The 27,475-nt window shown below is 40.9% G+C and overlaps 1 protein-coding gene across 1 annotated transcript in view; it reads left to right on the top strand.

The window, feature by feature from the left end:
- Nucleotides 1–27,475, top strand: part of LOC126093561 (SPARC) — a 101,594-nt gene that overhangs the window by 55,494 nt on the left and 18,625 nt on the right. The gene's annotated exons all lie outside the window — the stretch shown is intronic.

Below are 27,475 nucleotides of genomic sequence, written 5' to 3'. Positions count from 1 at the left end.
CCGGCGCATTTAACTTGGACAGCACTGGCCGGTCAGCTGGTACAGCTAGCCTGCAGTGACGTGACCAGCTGTAGTTCACACGTAAAAAGATACGACGATTATTATGATCATTAGTGCTTTAGGGCGCACAACAACGAGGTTATCAGCGCCCGGTAAAAAGAGACGAGCAGAGGAGCAATACAGCTTTGAATGTCATATAGTTTTTAAGCAGAATGAAATAATACACTTTAAATCTCCCCCAATACGCTCCTTGGACGACTAGACGAAAACCGCAACATGGTATCGTTTTTATCTAAAGTACTCATCATCATCATCATCATTTAAGACTGATTATGCCTTTCAGCGTTCAGTCTGGAGCATAGCCCCCCTTATACAGTTCCTCCATGATCCCCTATTCAGTGCTAACATTGGTGCCTCTTCTGATGTTATACCTATTACTTCAAAATCATTCTTAACCGAATCCAGGTACCTTCTCCTGGGTCTGCCCCGACTCCTCCTACCCTCTACTGCTGAATCCATGATTCTCTTGGGTAACCTTGCTTCTCCCATGCGTGTAACATGACCCCACCATATAAGCCTGTTCGCCCTGACTGCTACATCTATAGAGTTCATTCCCAGTTTTTCTTTGATTTCCTCATTGTGGACACCCTCCTGCCATTGTTCCCATCTACTAGTACCTGCAATCATCCTAGCTACTTTCATATCCGTAACCTCAACCTTGTTGATAAGGTAACCTGAATCCATCCAGCTATCGCTCCCATACAACAAAGTTGGTCGAAAGATTGAACGGTGCACAGATAACTTTGTCTTGGTACTGACTTCCTTCTTGCAGAAGAGAGTAGATCGTAGCTGAGCGCTCACTGCATTAGCTTTGCTACACCTCGCTTCCAGTTCTTTCACTATGTTGCCATCCTGTGAGAATATGCATCCTAAGTACTTGAAACCGTCCACCTGTTCTAACTTTGTTCCTCCTATTTGGCACTCAATCCGTTTATATTTCTTTCCCACTGACATTACTTTCGTTTTGGAGATGCTAATCTTCATACCATAGTCCTTACATTTCTGATCTAGCTCTGAAATATTACTTTGCAAACTTTCAATCGAATCTGCCATCACAACTACGTCATCCGCATATGCAAGACTGCTTATTTTGTGTTCACATATCTTAATCTCACCCAGCCAGTCTATTGTTTTCAACATATGATCCATAAATAATATGAACAACAGTGGAGACAGGTTGCAGCCTTGTCTTACCCCTGAAACTACTCTGAACCATGAACTCAATTTACCGTCAACTCTAACTGCTGCCTGACTACCCATGTAAAGACCTTTAATTGCTTGCAAAAGTTTGCCTCCTATTCCATAATCTCGTAGAACAGACAATAACTTCCTCCTAGGAACCCAGTCATATGCCTTTTCTAGATCTATAAAGCATAGATACAATTCCCTGTTCCACTCATAACACTTCTCCATTATTTGCCGTCAGCTAAAGATCTGGTCCTGACAACCTCTAAGAGGCCTAAACCCACACTGATTTTCATCCAATTGGTCCTCAACTAATACTCGCACTTTCCTTTCAACAATACCTGAGAAGATTTTACCCACAACGCTGATTAAAGAGATACCTCTGTAGTTGTTACAATCTTTTCTGTTTCCATGTTTAAAGATTGGTGTGATTACTGCTTTTGTCCAGTCTGATGGAACCTGTCCCGACTCCCAAGCCATTTCAATTATCCTGTGTAGCCATTTAAGACCTGACATTCCACTGTATTTGATGAGTTCCGACTTAATTTCATCCACCCCAGCCGCTTTATTGCACTGCAATCTATTGACCATTTTTTCCACTTCCTCAAATGTGATCCTATTTCCATCATCATTCCTATCCCATTCTACCTCGAAATCTGAAACATTACTGATCCCATTTTCACCTACATTGAGCAACTCTTCAAAATAGTCCCTCCATCTGCCCAAGACATCCACAGGATTCACCAGCAGTTTTCCTGACCTGTCCAAAATACTTGTGATTTCCTTCTTACCTCCCTTTCGAAGACTGCTAATTACACTCCAGAATGGTTTTCCAGCAACTTGACTCATAGTCTCCAACCTGTTTCCAAAGTCTTCCCACGATTTCTTCTTGGATGCTGCAATTATCTGATTGGCTTTGTTTCTTTCTTCAACATAACTTTCTCTGTCTACCTGGGTTCTGGAATGTAGCCATTTTTGATACGCCTTCTTTTTCCTTTTACAGGCTGCCTTGACTGTATCATTCCACCAAGCTGTTTGCTTCATCCTACTTTTACACACTACTGTTCCAAGACATTCTTTAGCCACTTCTAGTACTGTGTCCCTGTACCTTGTCCATTCCTTTTCCAATGACTGTAATTGACTACATTCAACTAACTGGTACCTTTCTGAGATCGCTGTTATGTACTTGTGCCTGATTTCCTTATCCTGAAGATTCTCCACTCTTATCCTCCTACATATGGACCTGACCTCCTGCACTTTCGGCCTCACAATCCCAATTTCACTGCAGATTAAATAATGATCAGTGTCATCAAAGAATCCCCTGAATACACGTGTGTCCCTCACAGCCTTCCTGAATTCATGATCTGTTATTATATAGTCAATGACAGATCTGGTTCCCCTGCCTTCCCAAGTATACCGGTGAATGTTCTTATGTTTAAAAAAGGAGTTTGTGATTACTAAGCCCATACTGGCACAGAAATCCAAGAGTTGTTTCCCGTTCCTGTTGGCCTCCATATCCTCTCCAGATTTACCCATAACCTTTTCATACCCTTCTGTTCGATTTCCAATCCTGGCGTTAAAATCACCCATGAGCAGAACACTATCCTTGCCCTTTACTCTAACAACTACATCACTGAGTGCCTCATAAAAACTATCCATCTTATCTTGATCTGTCCCTTCACAATGCGAATATACTGACACAATCCTAATTTTCTTGCTAGACACTGTCAAATCTATCCACATCAGTCGTTCGTTTACATACCTTATTGCAACTACGCTGGGTTCCATTTCTTTCCTGATGTAAAGCCCTACACCCCATTGTGCTATTCCTGCTTTGACTCCTGACAGGTAGACCTTGTATTCTCCCACTTCCTCTTCTTTCTCACCCCTTACCCGAATGTCACTAACAGCTAAAACGTCCAGCCCCATCTTACTTGCAGCCTCTGCCAGCTCTACCTTCTTGCCAGAGTAGCCCCCATTGATATTAATAGCTCCCCATCTCATTACCATTTGTTTGCCAAGTCGTATCTTAGGAGTCCCTGGTTTGTCAGTTAGAGGTGGGACTCCGTCACCTCCAAAGGTCCGAGGCATTTTGCTCTGATTATTGCCAGCATCATATTTAAAGTACCAGGGAAGCAGGTTACTAGCCTTACGTGCCCCGAGTCCCATTGGGTTTTACCCCTAACGGCTGAGGGACTAACCGGTGGATTTGGTAGTCTTTGCCGTATGAGCACAAAGGTGACCACGACTCAGAATATGTCCGAGATGCCCAGCCTTATTCCAAAGTAACTGGTATCCCGATTGTTGGGACCACTTACTTGGCCACTCATACGTTGCCCGTGGTTCATGAACTAGGACATGACTACAGGAACCCACACCATGAACCACTTCTAAAGTACTACATCTAAAGTACTATTGTAATTAAAAACAAGAATGATGAAAATTCCTGACTTACCCACAGGGTAATTTTTCTGCGTAAACTATGTGTAGCGTAAGAGAGTATTGAAGAACTTCGCCGTATAGTTAAATACTGAAGCCACTGAAGGTATTTCATACAAGTCAGTCGTCTGGTAATCTCTTAGCTCCTTCCTTATCCGAATCCGAGAAATACATTTCAGTTCTGGAAGTGTTACCTGCTACGTTGATAACGAGCCTATCAACAACTGATTCCATGGAGCCAGTCAGGCGCAGCATTTTCTCTTTTTTTACGACGAGCCGTTCTATATCCCGCCAGCGTTCGGCAGTGACGTGTGAAAAAGCTGCGTGCGTTAGTTCCAGTACGTCTGGCAGCATAACAATCTCGTTACTTCTCGGGCCAAATCCGGCAGCTTGGCTCCAAATCAGTTCTGCAGGATTCATATTGTAATGGTACAGTAGTAAACGTAAAAATGCAGCGTTTCTATAACGTGCTCGATGCTGTGAAAAAGATTGTTTTTCATGTTTCTACGATACTTATCTATCTCTGCGGTATAAAACGATGGACATAGTCCAAATAAAGAGGATTTGGTTTCTTATTTTTGGCTTACAAAATTAAATTATGTTTCCGTAATTAAAAGAGCTTTTATGAACAGCCTTTCATAAAACATCGATAATTGAAAATGGAAACCGGAATTTCGCGTCCAATATGTAATTAGAAACAATAAGACATGCATTATTCATAAAAAAACTGTGATGAGTTTTACAATTACGAGATGTAGGTGTTTCAAATTGATCGAGAAATATAAAGTGACACCAGGGAGATTTGAATCCACGCACGAAAAAACTGCAGTTAGTTTACTTTCCATTACGCTACAGACTGCACTACACATGCAGTATGAGTAATTCGTCAACTGCATTGTATACAAGGCTCGGAAAACTTCAAAGCCGAATATCTCCGTAAATTTATGGAATACATTAAAATCAAATAGGGGTAATGCAGGAGTAGGTTTAATAATGAATAAAAAAATAGGAGTGCGGGTTAGCTACTACAAACAGCATAGTGAACGCATTATTGTGGCCAAGATAGACACAAAGCCCATGCCTACTACAGTAGTACAAGTTTATATGCCAACTAGCTCTGCAGATGATGAAGAAATAGATAAAATGTATGACGAGATAAAAGAAATTATTCAGGTAGTGAAGGGAGACGAAAATTTAATAGTGATGGGTGACTGGAATTCGTCAGTAGGAAAAGGGAGAGATGGAAACATAGTAGGTGAATATGGATTGGGGGGAAGGAATGAAAGAGGAAGCCGCCTTGTAGAATTTTGCACAGAGCATAACTTAATCATAGCTAACACTTGGTTCAAGAATCATGAAAGGAGGCTGTATACATGGAAGAAGCCTGGAGATACTGACAGGTTTCAGATAGATTATATAATGGTAAGACAGAGATTTAGGAACCAGGTATTAAATTGTAAGACATTTCCTGGGGCAGATGTAGATTCTGACCACAATCTATTGGTTATGAACTGCAGATTGAAACTGAAGAAACTGCAAAAAGGTGGGAATTTAAGGAGATGGGACCTGGATAAACTGAAAGAACCAGAGGTTGTAGAGAGTTTCAGGGAGAGCATTAGGGAACAATTAACAGGAATGGGGGAAAGAAATACAGTAGAAGAAGAATGGGTAGCTCTGAGGGATGAAGTGGTGAAGGCAGCAGACGATCAAGTAGGTAAAAAGACGAGGGCTAATAGAAATCCTTGGGTAACAGAAGAAATATTGAATTTAATTGATGAAAGGAGAAAATATAAAAATGCAGTAAATGAAGCAGGCAAAAAGGAATATAAACGTCTCAAAAATGAAATCGACAGGAAGTGCAAAATGGCTAAGCAGGGATGGCTAGAGGACAAATGTAAGGATGTAGAGGCTTGTCTCACTAGGGGTAAGATAGATACTGCCTACAGGAAAATTAAAGAGACCTTTGGAGAGAAGAGAACCACTTGTATGAATATCAAGAGCTCAGATGGCAACCCAGTTCTAAGCAAAGAAGGGAAAGCAGAAAGGTGGAAGGAGTATATAGAGGGTTTATACAAGGGCGATGTAATTGAGGACAATATTATGGAAATGGAAGAGGATTTAGATGAAGATGATATGGGAGATAAGATACTGCGTGAAGAGTTTGACAGTGCACTGAAAGACCTGAGTCAAAACAAGGCCCCGGGAGTAGACAACATTCCATTAGAACTACTGATGGCCTCAGGAGAGCCAGTCATGACAAAACTCTACCATCTGGTGAGCACGATGTATGAGACAGGCGAAATACCCTCAGGCTTTAAGAAGAATATAATAATTCCAATCCCAAAGAAAGCAGGTGTTGACAGATGTGAAAGTTACCGAACTATCAGTTTAATAAGTCACAGCTGCAAAATACTAACGCGAATTCTTTACAGACGAATGGAAAAACTGGTAGAAGCCGACCTCGGGGAAGATCAGTTTGGATTCCGTAGAAATGTTGGAACACGTGAGGCAATACTGACTTTACGACTTATCTTGGAAGAAAGATTAAGAAAAGGCAAACCTACATTTCTAGCATTTGTAGACTTAGAGAAAGCTTTTGACAATGTTGACTGGAATACTCTCTTTCAAATTCTGAAGGTGGCAGGGGTAAAATACAGGGAGCGAAAGGCTATTTACAATTTGTACAGAAACCAGATGGCAGTTATAAGAGTCGAGGGGCATGAAAGGGAAGCAGTGGTTTGGAAAGGGGTGAGACAGGGTTGTAGTCTCTCCCCGATGTTATTCAATCTGTATATTGAGCAAGCAGTAAAGGAAACAAAAGAAAAATTCGGAGTAGGTATTAAAATTCATGGAGAAGAAGTAAAAACTTTGAGGTTCGCCGATGACATTGTAATTCTGTCAGAGACAGCAAAGGACTTGGAAGAGCAGTTGAACGGAATGGACAGTGTCTTGAAAGGTGGATATAAGATGAACATCAACAAAAGCAAAACGAGGATAATGGAATGTAGTCAAATTAAGTCGGGTGATGCTGAGGGAATTAGATTAGGAAATGAGACACTTAAAGTAGTAAAGGAGTTTTGCTATTTAGGGAGTAAAATAACCGATGATGGTCGAAGTAGAGAGGATATAAAATGTAGACTGGCAATGGCAAGGAAAGCGTTTCTCAAGAAGAGAAATTTGTTAACATCGAGTATAGATTTAGGTGTCAGGAAGTCGTTTCTGAAAGTATTTGTATGGAGTGTAGCCATGTATGGAAGTGAGACATGGACGATAACTAGTTTGGACAAGAAGAGAATAGAAGCTTTCGAAATGTGGTGCTACAGAAGAATGCTGAAGATTAGATGGGTAGATCACATAACTAATGAGGAAGTATTGAATAGGATTGGGGAGAAGAGAAGTTTGTGGCACAACTTGACCAGAAGAAGGGATCGGTTGGTAGGACATGTTCTGAGGCATCAAGGGGTCACGACTTTAGTATTGGAGGGCAGCGTGGAGGGTAAAAATCGTAGAGGGAGGCCAAGAGATCAATACACTAAGCAGATTCAGAAGGATGTAGGTTGCAGTAGGTACTGGGAGATGAAGAAGCTTGCACAGGATAGAGTAGCATGGAGAGCTGCATCAAACCAGTCTCAGGACTGAAGACCACAACAACAACAACATTAAGAAAGGCCTATTTCTCGACGCTTTTTAATCGTGTTCCACGCGCGTGTCCCACTACGGAAAAGAAAGCAGATACTGCGCATTAACAGCGCGTCAATCAGATTACAACCATGCAGAGGCTGTAACTGTGCACGTTTTTTGAAATAAAAACTACGTAGCTAAAGCGTGATTAAGAAAAACGTTGATGGCTGTTAATACATTAGCATAGCTTAAAGTTTCATTTAACGTAACTTAGTAATAAGATACCTCCTACATAAGTAGGACCTACTTCCAAGAGCGTAACAACACCAGTGTACCTGTGCTACAGCTTCTGACCAATCATCGCGTTTGTGTTTGTTTACATCAGGTTTATTCTTATGATGAACGGATTACAGTCTACATGCCTTCGGCTATGGCAACTGCTTGTTGCTTTATTCCCACTGACTCTCACATACCCCCGTATCCATCAGAGCGACTCCTTTCTACCCTGCAATTGGAGAAATAAAATGTGTATCGGGTATTCCACACACTGCTTTGCCGGCCACAAATGGTGGATAGTCTGTAGACCACTGAATAGAAACAGATGAGGAATTTTTAACTCCTGACTATGTCTCACCAAATTTAAGGCAATTAGATTTCCGTACAAGACGCTAGAAGAGTTGCAACACGGAGAGGTTTACTGTTAAAATTCCTTGAGTGTACTGGACTCAGGCGACGTATTAGGTGCTGCAGCGTACATTTTTAAATGCCACGACGAGAAAATCAGAGAAATTTAAGCTCACATGGAAATTCACCGACAGCAGTTCAGCTGTTCAACACCTTCCCCTCCCCCACACCTTTAGCATTTGGGACAGGCAAGGGCATAGTGGTGTGAGAAGTACCTTCTGCCAGACCCAAAATGTAGCCTATAGTACCACGCCAGCCTAGTACCGGGCGATTGTTATACCACGTCGAATCCGAATGCAAATGTTTTATTTACTGTGCATTAATATTGATGATGTCTTTCATTAGCCAGTGTCCCTACGTCATTCAATGGTATCTTAAGACGATTAGGGTGTTTTTAAACGTGTATCGACACCTGTGTGTCATCTTCCATGTGTCGCTATTTATTTGTGCAAAAATTATACAAAGCCCTTGTTTTTCTTTCTGTTTTCAGCCTAACAACTATCACATGTGCATTTTGCGTACACGAAAAGAACGTGATCTGGAGCTTCCAACCCCACCAAGGTGATCATCTCTAGGCGATGTTGTTCGGTTCTCTTGTGTTGCTCATATACCTAACCAGAACTATTCACAGGAGGGCAATTCATGTACTGGGATTGTGCAAACCATACGCGCGAGCCGTTTGACTGATAGCTTGAACCGTTACGTGCCCGCATAGGAACGCGAAGAGGCGGTCGTAGAGGAAGGCCGGAAATTTCCTTCGTCTTACCAGTTAACTGCCAAACTGCGCTATAAATAGTTCACCCTGAGCAAGCACTTCTTGCCACCGTGCGGCGAAGTTTGCGTTGAGTGAAGCTCTATGAACGTCCTTCCGAATTCTACCTTCGCAGTCCGTACCCCCACGCCCTCCAGCGACCAAAGATAAATAAACGATCCGTGGAAGATTTACTGTGTGCTAACTTTGTATTTATTAACACGGAAACGGTTCTCACAGAGATGATATATTCTCGAAAACGTGGTCTATACACGAAGTGACCACGCTTCCAAGGCATAAACGTGAAAGAAGCACAGAAGCAAAACTTTAGCAGAAGCAAGAGAGTATCAAATGATGTAGAGCAACTATAAAGCTTTTTATTTCCAATGCGAATGATCATGTTTCACTTTCGTCTCAGATAATCCTTTTCATTGTTTCGTTGTATTATTTGGGTGGGGAGCGGGGCTAGTGGTGTTTCGTTGTTCCATTAAATAAAACAGTCGTTATGTTTTGTCTCGTCTGAGAAAGTTTTCAAATGTAATGATTACACTGTCGACCCCAATTCCCAATATCTCGCCAGCTTTTCATCGTACGGAAAAGTGTGTTGTGCCAGGAAGGGAGACTGGAAACAAAGTTCAAAACTCAAGGTATACATTGGTACTAATAAATTATTTTATCCACACTGGGCGAACTCCGTAAGTAATTACACGAAAAAACTGGTGAATAAAAATGTAACCAGTCAGTTTTACGCAATAAATATAAGCACGCTGTTTCTAGGCACTACTCCTGTCTAAACTTCTAACGTACTTCCCAGCACGTGTCAATCTTCTAGACCATAAGTTTGCTATTCTGTATACAAATATGAGTATTTTTCCTACTTCTGTTGAAAATAAAATCATTTTCACGCAGTAACATCTGCAGCCGACTTTTGCGTGAAGTATAATTAATTTTAATACTATTTCTGAACACCACACATTTCAATTAAATTTTGCTGCAGGTAAATAATAATATTTTTAAAAGTAACACTGAGGTAAGATGAAGATGTAGGTACCTCTACAAAAAAAAAGTTTTTCTTTGTTAAATCTAATACAGTGCTAATGAAAATCGCAATATTCAACGTTTTCGCAATGATTATCATACTTTGCGAAAGTGTACCACCACTTGGAATGTAGAAAAAAGTCAAGTTATTTCGAGCACTAAAGAGGCTGATTATGTTGCTTTTTCATTACCGTTGTGATGTATGCTAGCACCTGGGTAGTGTTAACACATGACCAAACTTCGCTGAAAAGATGAGATGAGAATACGGACAAGATGACATAAGGTCAGCCAGAGATGGCACTGATATCAGTGAAATTCTGTTCATATATGCAGCTCAATAACGTTAAGCAGAGTACTTGGTCAGTGGCTCATTGATAAAAATGCCAGAATACAGGTCCAAAAGTCTCGAGTTCGAATCCAATCAGTTCTACGATATTTACAAGTCGTTTATCACTTCTTTCAACTCTGTCACTGAAATACCGAGTTGCACCTTGGTTCGGAATCTTACGTTAAACTGTAGATCCCACTATAAGTGGGGGGGGGGGGGGGGGGGGGAGGTCAGTTGAAAGGTCAGATGAAGGCAACGGCGTGTCACCTGCAACAGAGCCATCTATGCCTACTAAAGCACTGTGGTATTCAAAACAATCTTCGGACTGATGGGCTAGAGTACCTGATATGCATAGCGGCTCTGCTGAAAGGGCTTAGAAATACTTATGTGAGTTTCATATAAATACCATATCTTCATAAAATTCTTTCTTTTGGTGGTTTTTCTGCCAACAAAAATTTGTTTGCAGATATCAAAGGTTTGTTAGGAGTCTGTTCTTCATATTCGCTATTTAATTAACAAGGGACTGAATTCAAATGTGACTTGTCTGTTATTAAGATATTCCGAAGGACTTTCCAAAACTAAAATAATAGATGAAATGGACTTTAGGGTACTGAAGGTGTATGAAAAATAAAAGCATTGGTGTATCAGGAGAAAGAGTACAATACTCCACACATGAACAACTGACTACGTAAAAACTTTTGTGCTCGATGTGTGCCATTTTGTCAAATTCTGGCCCAAAGCAAAAGCGAAAATGAATTTCTCAGTGATGTCTGGGTCATTTTTAAAAGAATCAGACTTATTTTAAGCGGTGAATCGTCGTTCTAGATGACACTTGGGTCCATTTCAGCCCACAGGGAAACGCCAATCAAAACAGTAGACGGGAGCCAAAAAAAGCTTATGGCCGGTGTTTTCTGGGATGATAATTATTTACTGTCTTGCATAAAGTAAAACAACAAATTGCAGACAATACCCGACTGTCTTCTAAATGTGCTGCTCGAAAAAAACTTGTAAGAAAAGGCTTGTCTTGCAAAACAAAAAAGAAAAAATCTTCCATCAAGACAATCAGCTCACAAAAATGTGTTGGTAATATAAAAAAAAGAAATTTGAAATACTAATTCTGGGTCATTTGTCCTGTCCACTAGATTTGGCACCCTCTGAGATTCACCTGCTCCCTCCTCTAAAGCAATTTGTGGCTGGACATCTTTCAATAAAGAGGGTACCGCAGCCTTAGATGGCAATTTTACATACTTTCCAGAGACAATTCTTTGCATGCTTGTGCAGATAAACCACACAGGAATGTGAGACTATATTTAGTGACGATAAATCCGACAGTTTTATCTTTACAGAGTCACGAATAAACACTGGTGTGAATTGTAACTTATCAGCCGAGTCTGATGGCTTGGCGAGATAGCTTGGTGGCTGTTTCTTAACTGCTCATGACCACAGGTATTTTGTTGAATACTAATAGCATACCGCTCATCACTTGTCGCTTTTTACTTTCCAACTTGAACGAAACTTGAGTAAGTTGTAATTACAATGGCCACTGAATTAGTAATTGTCGTTGTTTGCTTTAATGGGATACAAACTTCCGAACAAAAGGAAACGAGTTAAAAATCTCCATACTTCCCTTACTGGGTTGGAGAACTTCAAACGTAAGTAAGCAACTCATAGCCCGGCAAGCGTGGTTTGTAAATACCAACAGCACTTCCACTCTGTTTCGTCTTTTCAGATTTCTTCATTACGAAACATTTTCCTAAGACTGTGGATCTGTTTTATGTTGTTCACATTACATTCTTTCTCAAATTTGTCCCATATTTGACTTACTTTTCATAAGCTATGCGTTTAAAGTTCTTATTTGTATAGTCCTTGTTTGTCATCAATCACAAATACGAACACGATCTATTCAATTTAATTAAACAACTCACAAACTTCTGAAGGTCGAAAACGCTATATAATACATGAGATGGTTACCAGCTAAGCGGGACACATTTCTCGCTGTGACTCAGTCAACAAATAAATAAGTCCGGCGTGTTTTCGCGTTGTCGCAAATGTACTTACGTCTCGCCCGTCAAATATTCCACTACTTATTGATGTACATATTTATCAGCCGATAGTGAGTTCACTAATTACAGACTGATCATGTTTGGCCAAGAATTTATGTATAAGTTGTCATCAAAAATCCGTCTAATTCTCTATAATGAGGAGCGCCGTTGTCTTAACACAGAAATTTATCTATCCTATCGGTAGCCAAATTAGGGACATCTGCATGTGGAGTGCACATGGTACTATTGAGCTGTATTAAGCGAAAACATATTGACAGAACGCTCTCCACAGCCTACATCTTGCATTGACAACCGAAGCGATTTCTTAAGCAGAGCTGCCACAACCTGTTTCACAGATAAATATTTGATATGATATGAATATTATTACAAGAAAAACACGGAAAGATTTGCCATGCGCTGAATTCAACGAATTAGGGAGAGCAGAACTTCGCGCCATTCCCATGTTGCCCTTGGCCGTTAGGTGGAGTTGGCCCGCTCCCCAACTCCCGGTTATTAACGGCTTTTTAAACGCGATAGCGCTAAGGTAGCAGATCGATTCGTTTGAAAAGTGTTTCGGAAGTTTATCAACATGGCAGGCGGTAAAATTTATTTATTTCGATTAGAAAGACAGTTTTAAGTCACTATAAAAACTAAGCAGCGTATATCTCGCAAAGAGAAATTGCGTTGCTCTTACGAGAACTGGGGATTATCGCATTAGACATGAATGCACTGTCGCTCTTTCTAACACTTAATAAAACTTGAAAACAAAATCGGTAATGCAAATAACACATTTCAGTCCAAGCGCTATGAAAAAGAAGACTGAATACTTTAAAGAAGCTCTAGAAACTTGGTCACTGCCTGTCGCTTTGCACTACCCCAGCTGTTAAAAGAGAAAGCAAGGAGTGCGTAATTATGACGCCATAGCTAGGTGCACAAGAAGGCATAAAATATAATGTGCTGTAAAATGTATGTTATGAAGATGGTCTAATGTTACTTTGATATATTTTCAAATTCTTTCAATTTGTGATGGCTAAAAAGTGTGTATGCTAGAGGCCAAAAATAAATTAATAAAAGCTTAAGAAACCGTCGACAAAGATAAAAAGTTGCAAATCGTCTTGGATTCCGCCCGCCTACCACCCATTCGCTTGTGTTTGAGTGATATTTTTCTTACAGTTCGCTCAGTTTGAGCACATACTGTATCTTGGAATTCACTATAAACGACTTCCTCCACACTTTTCGCTTTAAAAGAGTTATATTCGCAATGTCGTAATGCCAACAGAGGCTAGAATATGCTCTTTTCGGCTCAGTTGCAGTTAGAAGGGGAACGGAATTTCATCCACTTTACGAACATCGTATTTCTCAGGAAGAAATGGGTCATCAGATACTTTCTTAGTATGTTCACTTGTTTTTCCTGAAGATACTTCAACTTGACGCACTTTCGAATTTAGTTGCAACTAAAAGAAATTTAGGTAACAGCTTTCTTTGTTTCTCATGACGACGAAGTTTCTCGTTGGGGACGAACCCACGGTCATCAATAGCATTCACTGCAGATGTCCACTCGGTATATGCTCAGGGAAACTAGGAAACACGATTAGGTCTGGATTGAAAATCCTTTCTTTTGATTCGTTACGTATATGTCCTGCATTAGCCGATGAGCTTCGTGCCTGAATCTGCGAAGGCACTTGGAAGCCATGGTGTGGCGTCCATTACTCTTGCTCAACGAACTGTAAAACTGAATCGCAACTAACATAATACAATAACTCATCTAGTACAATTTTAATAAACATAACCAATTATAATACTGCAAGCATTTCATTCTGAATGACACGAATCTTTCATTTAAATTGCCAGAAAAACAAGGATGTTAGAGAGACGAGAACTTCAACCTGAAAGAGACTGAAATCCTAATTCGAGAAAGAGAAGCAACTTACGTTATGGTTACACCGAAGAAAATTTTTCTTACATCGACAAGTTTTGAAATTTAATTTTTTTCCGTTTGGTAACCACCATTGACTAATTTTGTCATATCTTAGGAGCCACAGTGTGGAAGTGGTAAATACGTGTTTTCAGAGTCATACAATATTTTCATGTTAGAAACGCTAAACAAATATTTTAAAGCCGTAAATACCGAATTAATTGTCGATTTACATAGTACTGTAATTAACGCCATCCATATTTCAGTGCCACGAATGATAGCTCGTAAACTTTGTAGTTAAAATGAGTGAATTCATGAAAAATTACCTCACACATGAATATAACAATGTTTGAACTCTAACCTCAAAAGTAGTTCAGCTCTGTTGTCTTCCTCTTTCACTCTCGAAACAGGCATAATACATGATAAATGTCTACAAGAAGTTATACATTATGGAGGTCTATAACAACCGTCAACAACAGTATGAAACAAAATATTCACTGACAATAATTATTCTGAAGTTGCATGGAATAGTTACGTTCAGCGCACAGAGAGATTCAAACGATCATAGATGCAACGTCACCAGGAAGTTCGCAGAAGTTTATCCAAAAGATGACAAATTTCTAAAATCGCCTGTTTTGTGCAACTGATTCGTTGAGTCTGAGAACATATAAGTGCCTCAAAAAACTAAATTTGACGAAAATTACACAAAACTTACTGTGTCTCAAACGACTGATAGGGAACGACTCAATGATTTTTAGGTAAATTACTTTGATACCAAAATGGTATGCATATTTTTAGCACGTGCTATGTACATATTTTTATGTTATTAGTATCAATACAATTATTTTGATTCAATGATCTAAAATTACAGCTTCCTTATGATTAAATAAAGGGTATTCAACGACTTATTCACAAGACAAAAATTTCATTCACATACCATACCAATAATGTTAGGTATCAGCTGATAATTAAAAAAATGAGACAAAAAAATTTAAACGAGTTAAACCACTCGTTTGGATAACAACAATAAAAATCTGGAAAAATGTCAAATTAATCGCCCTCAAAATGAATTAACAGAAATAAACTACTACTATGCGCGTCAGTCTTCACGTATAATTTGACCTTCTCTGTGTGATATGTCATTCCAGCTGCACCGCAAGGTACAGCATTTCATTGAAATATTTGCACATTCACAATCCATTGTGCGCCTTATGCACAGAAGCTACATTTCCTGAGAAACTCTTGTGCTCACTGAGGAAGCCCATGTGTTGCTTAAATTTGGTAATACGTGAAGCGCGCGCGAGAGAGAGAGGTTGATAAGGAAATGAAACGGTTGCTATCCGTTAAACACACTTTGCTGAAAGTAAACAGGGCATTAGTACCACTGCCTGCTTTCTACCATACAGCTGTGTGAAAGAGACATATCATTTCTGAATGAGAGCCCCTTAAGAGGATGGGTCTCCATGAAAGTGGAGCGTGCAGCAGCAAATAATGGCCAGCGTGTGACGTCCTTGCTCCCACGTGCCAGATACACGCAGGCGCCCACGTTCTCTGCCCACATGGTTGCCAAACATTAACGCCAACACCCAACGGCCGTCGCGAGATGACCAAACACGACAGCAGTTACTTGACGGAATGGAACCGCCTCAGGCGTTCCGCCGAGCAAGTGGCACATATGTTTAGACAACTAATTCACAATCTACCTAGGGTGTGTTCCGCTTATGACCATTATGACTCTGGTTCTTCATGATTTTTCTCAAAATTACTGTAGGAGAACGCTTGAATGATTACTGAAAAAACCACGCAACCTATTCTGTTTATCTTAGACACCGCTTGTCTCCTATATGTAAATAAAGTTAATATGGAGCTTGTATTCCAATAAATATATTATTTTTGTTATTTAATCTTTCTTTTCTATAATAACAAACAGATTAAATAATATAATAAATTTGATCTTCACGTTGCTAATATGTCACAAATACACGCTTCTCTGAGTCCCATTTAAAAGGACTGTGTATGTAGGTCTTCAGTTTTTCCCAGCGGGACGTTGTCATCTTGGAAAATCGGGTTTTCTCCAGTAATCTGCATTGTACTTACACGATATTTCGGCCAAGGGAGCACATGATAAAGATTGCGAGTTACGCGTTGTGGATGGGGCATACTTAGTCCCTTTCGGGCACGTAAATCCCAATGAGGAAGAAGAACTCGTGAATTGCTCATTGAACACGCCCTCAGCAGAAGCTGATCGTGTGCTTCTGCCCACAGTAAGCACGTTCCTTACTGATTTGCTAAGGTTATGACGATACTGAATCAGAAGTAGTTTCCTGCCTTTCTTGTGCGTTATACATCGCTAGTAGAGAGTTTGTGTCAAAAAATTAGTCACAGGAGACGAAACGCTAATACCGTGTATACTGCCTCTCTCCTTAATGGCCTCAGTTTGGGGAGGAAGAGGGTCCAAAAGTTTCTGCAGGTATTCCATCTCCAGCTCACTGATGATATGAAGCCACTGAGCTACCAATAGTGAGGATGTTGATTTCTACATTGAGGCCGGTGTTCCAAAGAGTTCCAGACATTTTCTATGCCTAGAGGCCTATGAACATGGATCCTGTTACCTTGGAAGACAGAAAGTCTCCACAGCATCAGTCTAAAAGAGGCAAACTCGCCACTCGTAGGACCACCAGTGATCCATTGTCCAGTTTCTGTGATGTTTAGCCCAGTGAAGACATACAGCTTCATGTGCCGCTGTAAGTAAAGGCTTTTTGCAAGCTGCCCGTTTCCAAATGTCAACTGCATGCGTTTTCCTCCGCAATGTTCGCTCAGAAACCGATTCGGATAGACCTACATTCATCCGCAGCAATTCCTGCCGAGTTTGAAAACGATTGTCATTGATACAGTCTGAAATTCCTCTCTGGCTCGTGTCATTTAAGATTCTTTTTTTTTCCCTTTTTTATGACCTCTGCTCTTATGCTGCGTTTTCGATTGGGAGTGGAGCACCATTCCTTGTAGACATATTGAACAGCCTGCTTCACTACACCGACAAATTGGGAAAATCCTTTCACAGTGTTACCACGAGCACATCCAAGCACGATGGCTCTGTTCTACCAACCGTCACGTCTTCTCGTCCACCCTGTATACTGCACTGATTCCATACAACCGAATGTGCTGTCCACACGACTTGACTGCGAAGACTTATGCCAGTGGTGGATGACCACTTGATCGCCTCGTATCAATTCTACACCACCTACAGAGCTCCAAAATGAACAGTATTTTCCGTTAAGGGGATGACAAACATTATGGCCATCTGTTTAATAGCCAGCTGGGCAAGCTTTGAAATACAATGCAGCAGTGATTTTGCATGACATGGATTCGACAACTCCTTGGTAGTTTCCTGAGGCACGTGCCAGTTCTCATAAACCGTTGGCTGGAGGTTAGTGGTCTCGGATCTGGTGCTCAGTAGAGTCCCAGATGTGCTTACTGAGGTCACATCAGACCACTTTGATGGTTAAGACATCAATGTGAGTTCACCGTCATGCCGCCGCCCCCCCCCCCCCCTCCCGAACCGTTGTAGCACGGCATATTCTGGCCTTGTGACAAGGACAGTTGTACTGGAAGACGCCATTGGTGTTGGGGAAGGCATCGAGCATGATGGGATACAAATGGTCCGCAAAAACGTTCACGTGGTCCGCAGTGATTATAATTAAACTTTCGCTACTTGAGCCAGTGTAGATGAAAGACTATTTACCATATTTGACTTCGTAGGCCGTATGGGAACACAAGTTTATGTGAAAGATGTTCAGCCTGTGTGCTGCATGATTAGATTTAGTAGCAGTGTTACCACCATTATTTGCTGTTAGGTGCTAGTACTGGTGAGGCGATGCAGGTTTGAAATACAAGCACCAGTGTTGATTACAATTGTAGGAACTGAAAGTGGGTCTGGATAACGTAAGCAGGACCTTACTAATAACCCTGTTTTATCACAACAACAGCAATAATGCTGCCACTTTTTGTGAGTATCGACACATTGCTCATGAAATCATTCGAAAAGTCTGTAACACGAAACTTCCTGGCAGATTAAAACTGTGTGCCCGACCGAGACTCGAACTCGGGAGTTCCCGAGTTCGAGTCTCGGTCGGGCACACAGTTTTAATCTGCCAGGAAGTTTCATATCAGCGCACACTCCGCTGCAGAGTGAAAATCTCATTCTGGAGTCTGTAACACGTTTGGAGAAAACCGAATGATTGGTAAATTGTTCCCAACTGCGAGGCAACCAAGATCACCAGATTTGAATCGGTGTGATTTTTTGCTGTGGGGTTACCCGAATGACAGAGTTTATCAATGGGACACTAACACACATTGGAGGTTGAGGATCAGCATAGTGACGGAAGTAGCCAACAACCCACCTGAGATGTTTCGGACAGCAGTAGAGCAATCTATAATGCAATTCCAGGCTGTCGTGGATGCAGTTGGTCGTCACGCTGAGCAACGTTTGTAACCTGAAACGTAAACAAGGTACAATTAACGAATGTTACCCTCTCATGTGGAAATTAAAATGCGTTTGTTTGGGTTTATTCGTTATTCCTCTTTGCATCTCCTTACAAATGTTTCCACAAAGTTTCATTGTTCTACAGTCACTCGTTTATCATGGGGATCCTCTCCAGTAGCAAAAGTTTAATTGTAACCACCCTGTATTATTATTACCACAGGTCTCATGGAGGTCCAGTGAGGGCTGTAATTATCGTATAGCAGCGAAACTTTGTAGTTATGCTAATGTTTTAATGCAGAACCGACTTAACTGGAAAAAATTAGTTCCAATTTTGGCCACCAGGTGCAAATCTGGCGCTGTACATCATCTCGTCGACATCTCCAGTGCTCATACTGAACAAACGGTGCCAAAGAAGCGGTTAATAATAAAATCAACATTATACCTTTCTCACCTGTTTCACCTTTTCTGCCGATGTGCCATCCTAATCTCTATACATAAAAGGCAATGTCCTGAATGACAGCCTCATCATCGCCCAGCCAAAATCGCCGAGGACAGAAACTTAAAATTTGGAGACGGCGTGGATCTTATACTGTAAAGAGTTGATATACAAGATGAGGTTTTTTTTACAAAAATGTCGCTACTAGGGCAATTTTCAAGCTAGACTTACGACTATTGGTATTTGGTTTCTCGTCAGATATAAAGAATTGTGTGTTTCAGCATTTTTGGAAATTTAAACCTATGTTGGTGAAATAGTGGGTGAAAGCTTTTCTTTGAAAATATATCATTGTTAAAGAACTACTCAAATATTTTATACCTACATCTATGAACACTGGTATTTGACTTCTCGGTTACAAATAAAAAATACGTGTTTCAGTGTTTTTTGGAAACTGAACCACTAAGGGGGTGAAATAGGGCATGAAACTTTTTATGAAAATATTTTATTATGAAAATATTTTTAAAGCTAAATCTGTTGTTGTTGTGGTCTTCAGTCCTGAGACTGGTTTGATGCAGCTCTCCATGCTACTCTATCCTGTGCAAGCTTCTTCATCTCCCAGTACCTACTGCAACCTACATCCTTCTGAATCTGCTTAGTGTATTGATCTCTTGGTCTCCCTCTACGATTTTTACCCTCCACGCTGCCCTCCAATGCTAAATTTGTGATCCCTCGATGCCTCAGAACATGTCCTACCAACCGATCCCTTCTTCTAGTCAAGTTGTGCCACAAACTTCTCTTCTCCTCAATCCTATTCAATACCTCCTCATTAGTTACGTGATCTACCCACCTTATCTTCAGCATTCTTCTGTAGCACCATATTTCGAAAGCTTCTATTCTCTTCTTGTCCAAACTAGTTATCTTCCATGTCTCACTTCCATACATGGCTACACTCCATACAAATACTTTCAGAAACGACTTCCTGACACCTAAATCTATATTCGATGTTAACAAATTTCTCTTCTTGAGAAACGCTTTCCTTGCCATTGCCAGTCTACATTTTATATCCTCTCTACTTCGACCATCATCGGTTATTTTACTCCCTAAATAGCAAAACTCCTTTACTACTTTAAGTGTCTCATTTCCTAATCTAATTCCCTCAGCATCACCCGACTTAATTTGACTACATTCCATTATCCTCGTTTTGCTTTTGTTGATGTTCATCTTATATCCTCCTTTCAAGACACTGTCCATTCCGTTCAACTGCTCTTCCAAGTCCTTTGCTGTCTCTGACAGAATTACAATGTCATCGGCGAACCTCAAAGTTTTTACTTCTTCTCCATGAATTTTAATACCTACTCCGAATTTTTCTTTTGTTTCCTTTACTGCTTGCTCAATATACAGATTGAATAACATCGGGGAGAGGCTACAACCCTGTCTCACTCCTTTCCCAACCACTGCTTCCCTTTCATGCCCCTCGACTCTTATAACTGCCATCTGGTTTCTGTACAAATTGTAAATAGCCTTTCGCTCCCTGTATTTTACCCCTGCCACCTTCAGAATTTGAAAGAGAGTATTCCAGTCAACATTGTCAAAAGCTTTCTCTAAGTCTACAAATGCTAGAAACGTAGGTTTGCCTTTTCTTAATCTTTCTTCCAAGATAAGTCGTAAGGTCAGTATTGCCTCACGTGTTCCAACATTTCTACGGAATCCAAACTGATCTTCCCCGAGGTCGGCTTCTACCAGTTTTTCCATTCGTCTGTAAAGAATTCGCGTTAGTATTTTGCAGCTGTGACTTATTAAACTGATAGTTCGGTAACTTTCACATCTGTCAACACCTGCTTTCTTTGGGATTGGAATTATTATATTCTTCTTAAAGTCTGAGGGTATTTCGCCTGTCTCATACATCGTGCTCACCAGATGGTAGAGTTTTGTCATGACTGGCTCTCCTGAGGCCATCAGTAGTTCTAATGGAATGTTGTCTACTCCCGGGGCCTTGTTTTGACTCAGGTCTTTCAGTGCTCTGTCAAACTCTTCACGCAGTATCTTATCTCCCATTTCATCTTCATCTACATCCTCTTCCATTTCCATAATATTGTCCTCAAGTACATCGCCCTTGTATAAACCCTCTATATACTCCTTCCACCTTTCTGCTTTCCCTTCTTTGCTTAGAACTGGGTTGCCATCTGAGCTCTTGATATTCATACAAGTGGTTCTTTTCTCTCCAAAGGTCTCTTTAATTTTCCTGTAGGCAGTATCTATCTTACCCCTAGTGAGACAAGCCTCTACATCCTTACATTTGTCCTCTAGCCATCCCTGCTTAGCCATTTTGCACTTCCTGTCGATTTCATTTTTGAGGCGTTTGTATTCTTTTTTGCCTGCTTCATTTACTGCATTTTTATATTTTCTCCTTTCATCAATTAAATTCAATATTTCTTCTGTTACCCAAGGATTTCTATTAGCCTGCGTCTTTTTACCTACTTGATCGTCTGCTGCCTTCACCACTTCATCCCTCAGAGCTACCCATTCTTCTTCTACTGTATTTCTTTCCCCCATTCCTGTCAATTGTTCCCTAATGCTCTCTCTGAAACTCTCTACAACCTCTGGTTCTTTCAGTTTATCCAGGTCCCATCTCCTTAAATTCCCACCTTTTTGCAGTTTCTTCAGTTTCAATCTGCAGTTCATAACCAATAGATTGTGGTCAGAATCTACATCTGCCCCAGGAAATGTCTTACAATTTAAAAACCTGGTTCCTAAATCTCTGTCTTACCATTATATAATCTATCTGAAACCAGTCAGTATCTCCAGGCTTCTTCCATGTATACAGCCTCCTTTCATGATTCTTGAAGCTAAATCTATGAAAATTTAAATTTGACTTCTCAGTTAGAAACCAAAAAATATGCGTTTCACTGATCTTGGAAAAAAATCAATACCTGTGGGGGGAGAAACGGGGGATGAAAGTTGTTTTGGAAATATTGCAGTGTGCAAGCATCTTTTACGATAAACCTATGAAAATTTGTATTTGGCTTCTCTGTTAGAAATAAAACATACGCTTGTCACTGATTTTGGAAATTCAACCCCTAAAGGGGTGAAATAGGGGGTGAACAGCATTATGAAAATATTTCATTGCGGAAGCATTTTTAAAGCTAAATCTCTGAAAATTACTGTTAATCTTCTCTAGTAGAGAAGGAAAACTTCGTGTTTCACTGTTTTTGGAAATTCAACTCCCAATGGGGTGAAATAGCGTCAGACTGATTTACTGACTCGTCATCCCCCAGCCCAAATCGCTATGCATAGAAACTCTGTTTTCGGGGAGGGTGTCGATCTTAAACTGCAGGCATCGTTTAAGAATGAATTGACCGAAATTCCACTCCTATGGGGGTGAAAGAAGAGATGAAAGTAATCTAAGAGGGCTACTTAGATTGTCTCCTATGTCGTTAATATAGATCAGGAACAATAGACGGAACGACGGACATTACTTCTGTTTTACTTGATGACTTTCCGTCTATTAGTACTAACTGTGACCTTTCTGACAGGAAATTACGAATCCAGTCGCACAACTGAGGTGATATTCCATAGGCACGCTGTTTGGTTAGAAGACGCTTGTGAGGAACGGTGTCGAAAGCCTTCTGGAAATCTAAGAATATGGAATCAATTTGATATCCCCTATCGATAGCACTCATTACTTCATGGATATAAATACCTAGTTGTGTTTCGCAAGAACGATATTTTCTGAATCCGTGCTGACTATGTGTCAATAAATCGTTTAGTTCGAGGTACTTCATAATGTTCGAATACAGTATATGTTCCAAAACCCTGTTGCAAATCGAGGTTAGTGATGTGAGCCTGTAATTCAGCGAATTACTCCTACTTCCCTTTTTGGGTATTGGTTTGACTTCCGCAATTTTCCAGTCTTTAGGTACGAATCTTTCTGTGAGCTAGCGGTTGCTTATAATTGCCAAATATGGAGCTATTGCATCAGCGTACTCTGAGAGGAACCTGACTGGTATACAGTCTGGACCGGAGGCCTTGCCTTTATTAAGTGATTTAAGCTGCTTGGCTACACCGAGGATATCTGCTTCTATGTTTCTCATCTTGGCAGTTGTTCTAGATCGGAATTCAGGAATATTTACTTCGTCTTCTTTGGTGAAGGAGTTTCGGAAAACCGTGTTTAATAACTCTGCTTTAGTGGCACTGTCATCAGTGACTCCATGGTTGTTATCACGCAGTGAAGGTATTGATTGCGTTTTGCCACTTATGTGCTTTATGTATGACCAGAATCTCTTTGGGTTTTCTGCCAGATTTCGAGACAGAATTTCGTTGTGGAAATTATTAAAAGCATCTCGCGTTGAAGCATGCGCTATATTTCGAACTTCTGCAAAACTTTGCCAGTCTTGGGAATTTTGCATTTTCTTAAATTTGGCATGCTTTATTCGTTGCTTCTGCAACAACGATCTGGCCCGTTTTATGTACCATGGGGGATCAGTACCGTCACTTATTAAATTATGTGGTATATATCTCTCAACTGCCGTCGATACAATCTCTCTGAAATCATTCCACATCTTTTCTACGCTTACGTGATCAGATCGGAAGAAGTGGAGACTATCTTTTAAAAAGGCTTTAAGAGCATTTTATCAGATTTTTAAATAGATGTACTTTGCGTTTCTTTTTGATGGTTGTGGATGTTACGGTATTCAGCCTAGCAGCAACTGTCTTGTGATCGCTAATCCCTGTATTCGGCATGAATAGTTTGGACCCCAGCTACCAGAATCGCTTTTTGGTCAGGAGTACAATCGCAAAAGACCACGCTCATATGGCCTTACTTAGCGTGGAAAGCTTAGAAGGTGTTGCAATTTGTGAACAACATAAAAATTCGATTAAATAGAAGCAAAAAAAAAGAAAAGAAAAGATCTCTACAGACCATACAGTCTACGCGAGTAAAGCAGCAGGGACTAAGCTAGTCCATTATATATGGAAACATTTGTATACGTTCCAAAATTTCTTTTTGTAAACTAAGATATTTTTATCACTAACTGTATCTCTCTTATTAATTACATTTTTAACATTGTCTAACAGATCTGAAGATGGGCAGCTAGCCCGAAACCGGTAATTGAAAATAAAGAATAGCGATCGAAGACTGAAACGCCATATTTTACTTAATGAACGATCGCGGAATTCCCAGTGAGATAACCATGTCTAGTTTTGATAAACTTGTGCCTAGTCAGGCTGTGGGAGATGTGAAAACATTTTTTAAAGCTAAGCTTAAGACTGAAACGCCATATTTTATTTGTATATGTCTCTCTTGCATTCACAGTGCCAGATTTGCATCTGATGGGCAAAATTGGAATTAATTTTTTCCAGCATAAATCGGTTCCGCATTAACGCACTAAAATATCTATCAAGTTTCGCTGGCGTGCGATAATTAACAGCACACACTGGACCTCTATGAGTAGCTGCACTTTAATTATGACCACCCGGGAGATTGCTAGAATGTCGAAGGAGGAGGGCGTCTTGTACGAGGAGCCGGGCTGAAACTCGCGCTGGTGGCGCATTTATGTGAGTGTGGAGCGGAAGGCAGAGCTCGCGTTTGGCGCCCGCTGCCGGCGACGGTCCAGAAGTCGGTTTGGTGTGCCAGATGAGGCGCGGAGAGCAGAGAACAACGTGGCGTCGCGGAAGTGCGGCTCCCGATACGGGGGCAGCGCGGAGGCGGTCTGGTTTCCGCCGGAAGGCGGGGGCGGCCGGCCGATCTCGCTGCCTCGAGGCAGCGCACTCACGCCGCAGCGGGCTGCTTTCGCCGAGAGAGAAAACCTCCGTAAACTCTGTTATTCGACTTTTATGGACTCACATTTTATACGCACCTGAAGATGGGGCACGTGTCCCGAAACTGGGTTGTGCTTTCCTTTCAGGTAAAGAAAAATATGACTATAGCGCATCTTATCGTTGATGATCGCTCCATACAAACTTCATTACCTATATAGATAATAATAATAATAATAGTGGCCTGGCGCATCTTATCGTTGATGATGGCTCCATACAAACTTCATTACGTATATAGATAATAATAATAATAGTGGCCTGGTGCAAGCCTTTCTAATGGACGCCAATTCGGCGACTTACACGTCCATAAACTATCCCAGTTGTCCAACTGGGGAAAGGGGGCCCACAGTTGAACTTGGAATTCGAAACACTTGTTGCTTCTGGTGACTCCTCACATCCCTGAGAAGCGAAGGCTAGGTTATAAAGAAAATTGGAAGATCTGTGATCCGACCAAGATTCGACTCAACCACTTTTTTTTTTTTTATTCTTCGCTTCGTTTGTCGTTGTTCTCGTCATTTGGTCTGGGCGGACGTCACAGGAAACCCCTTCAAGTTCATCGCTGAATGCCTGACTCAGGTTTGTATTTTATATATATATATATATATATATATATATATATATATATATATATATATATATATATATATATATTACAGAAAATGCAGCCCTCTGAACAAAGACGCTGAGATAGCGTGTCAGCATCGTTAGGCCCAACTTGTACGAGGGTCACTCCAAAAGCAATGCACACTATTTTTTTAAAAATCCATATTTTATTCTACATGTCTGAAAGTTTTACAGTGTGTAGATACATCCTTTAGGAACAATATTTTCATTTCTCCACATAATTCCCATCCCTCTCAACTGCCTTACACCATCTTGGAACCAGCGCCTATATACCCGCACGGTAAAATTCTGGACCAACCTGTTAGAGCCACTGTTTGGCAGCGTGCACAAGGGAGTCATCATCTTCAAACCTTGTGCCACGAAGAGAGTCTATCAGTCACAATTCTTCCAAGAAATTCATCTCCACCATTCTCGTACTGTTCCAAAAGTTCGCTGCATACCGATTTTCTTGTTTCTTTGTGAGCCACTGTCAACATCCTGGGAACCCACCTGGCACAAACCTTTTTTAACGCCGACACTTTCAGTATTGTGCAAACATTTCCTTCCCCTATCCCAACGCAGCGTGACAATTCGTTCACTGTGATGCGTCTGTCAGCAGTCACCAATTTGTTGACTCTCTGCACATTGTCTGGAGTGTGTGCATTACGAGGTCTGCCGCTGCGAGGACAATCCTCAATATTGCCGTGCCCGCTTTCATCACGTAACCTGCTTGCCCACCGACTAACTGTACTGCGATCGACAGCAGCATCTCCACACACCTTTTTCAACCTCTTTTGGATGTTTCCCACTTTCTCGTTTTCACAGCACAGGAATTATATGACAGCACGTTGCTTCTGACGAACGTCAATGTAGCAGCCATCTTGAAGACATGATGTGACGGCGCCACTCACGGGAACAGGTTGAACTAAGTTTGAAAACAAGCGGGAAGGATGTATCTACACACTGTAAACCTTTCACACATGCGAATGAAAACTGTATTTTTACAAAAATAGAGAGCATTTCTTTTGGAGTGGCCCTCGTATGTAGATACTTAACCCATAGGCTTTGATAATGAGTCAATGAGTATCAATATATATATCCCTACCACAGTTCTCACATGCTCTTTCCACCTCATATCGCTAAAGCAACGTTACGCCCAGATATTTAAACGACTTGACTGTGTCAAGATGGACATTTGTAATACTATATCCTACTCATCCGCATTAACTTACATTGCTCCACATCCATCATACCAACTGGAAATATTGTCTAAGTCGTCTTGTACCTTCCTACAGTCACTCAACTTCGACACCTTACCGAAAACCACGGCGTCATCAGCAAACAACCACAGATTGCTGCCCACCCTGTCGGACAAATCATGTATGTATACAGAGAACAACAGAGCTGCTTTCACACTTCCCTGGGGCACTCCTGAAAACACCCTTGTCTCGGATAACCACTCGTTGTCGAGGTCAACATACTGGGTTATATTACTTAAGAAGTCTTCGAGCCACTCACATATCTTTGAACTTACTCCGTATGCTCGTACCTTCGTTAACAACCTGCAATGGTGTGCAGTGTCAAAAGCTTTCCGGGAATCTAGAAATATGGAATCTGCCTGTTGCCCTTCATCCATAGCTCGCTGTATATCATGTAAGAAAAGGGCAAGCTGAGTTTCCCAAGGGCGATGCTTTCTAAAACCATGCTGGTTCGTGGACATAAGCTTCTCAGTCTCACCGAAAGTTTATTATTTTCGAACTGAGAATATGTTGAAGGATTCTGCAGCAAACAGAAGTTAAGGATATTTGTCTGTAATTTTGCGGGTCCGTTCTTTTTTCCTTCTTATATGTAGGAGTCACCTGCGCTTTGTTTCAGTCGCTTGGGACTTTGTGCTGGGCGAGAGATTCGTGGTAAATGCAAGCTAGGTAAGGGGCTAATGCTGTAGAGAACTCTTTGTAAAATGGAACTCGTAATTTTAACCGACAAATGCTACCTTGAGTAGAAAGGGAAAATTTATGGGTGTACAAACCTTTGTAGTACATCAAGGACAGCACAAAAAATGAAAATGTGAGCGGA

The sequence above is a fragment of the Schistocerca cancellata genome, chromosome 1 (assembly GCF_023864275.1).
Source record: "Schistocerca cancellata isolate TAMUIC-IGC-003103 chromosome 1, iqSchCanc2.1, whole genome shotgun sequence".
NCBI lineage: Eukaryota > Metazoa > Arthropoda > Insecta > Orthoptera > Acrididae > Schistocerca > Schistocerca cancellata.
The sequence above is the reverse complement of the archived record's forward strand: the minus strand, read 5'-3'. Positions and strand labels throughout refer to the sequence as shown.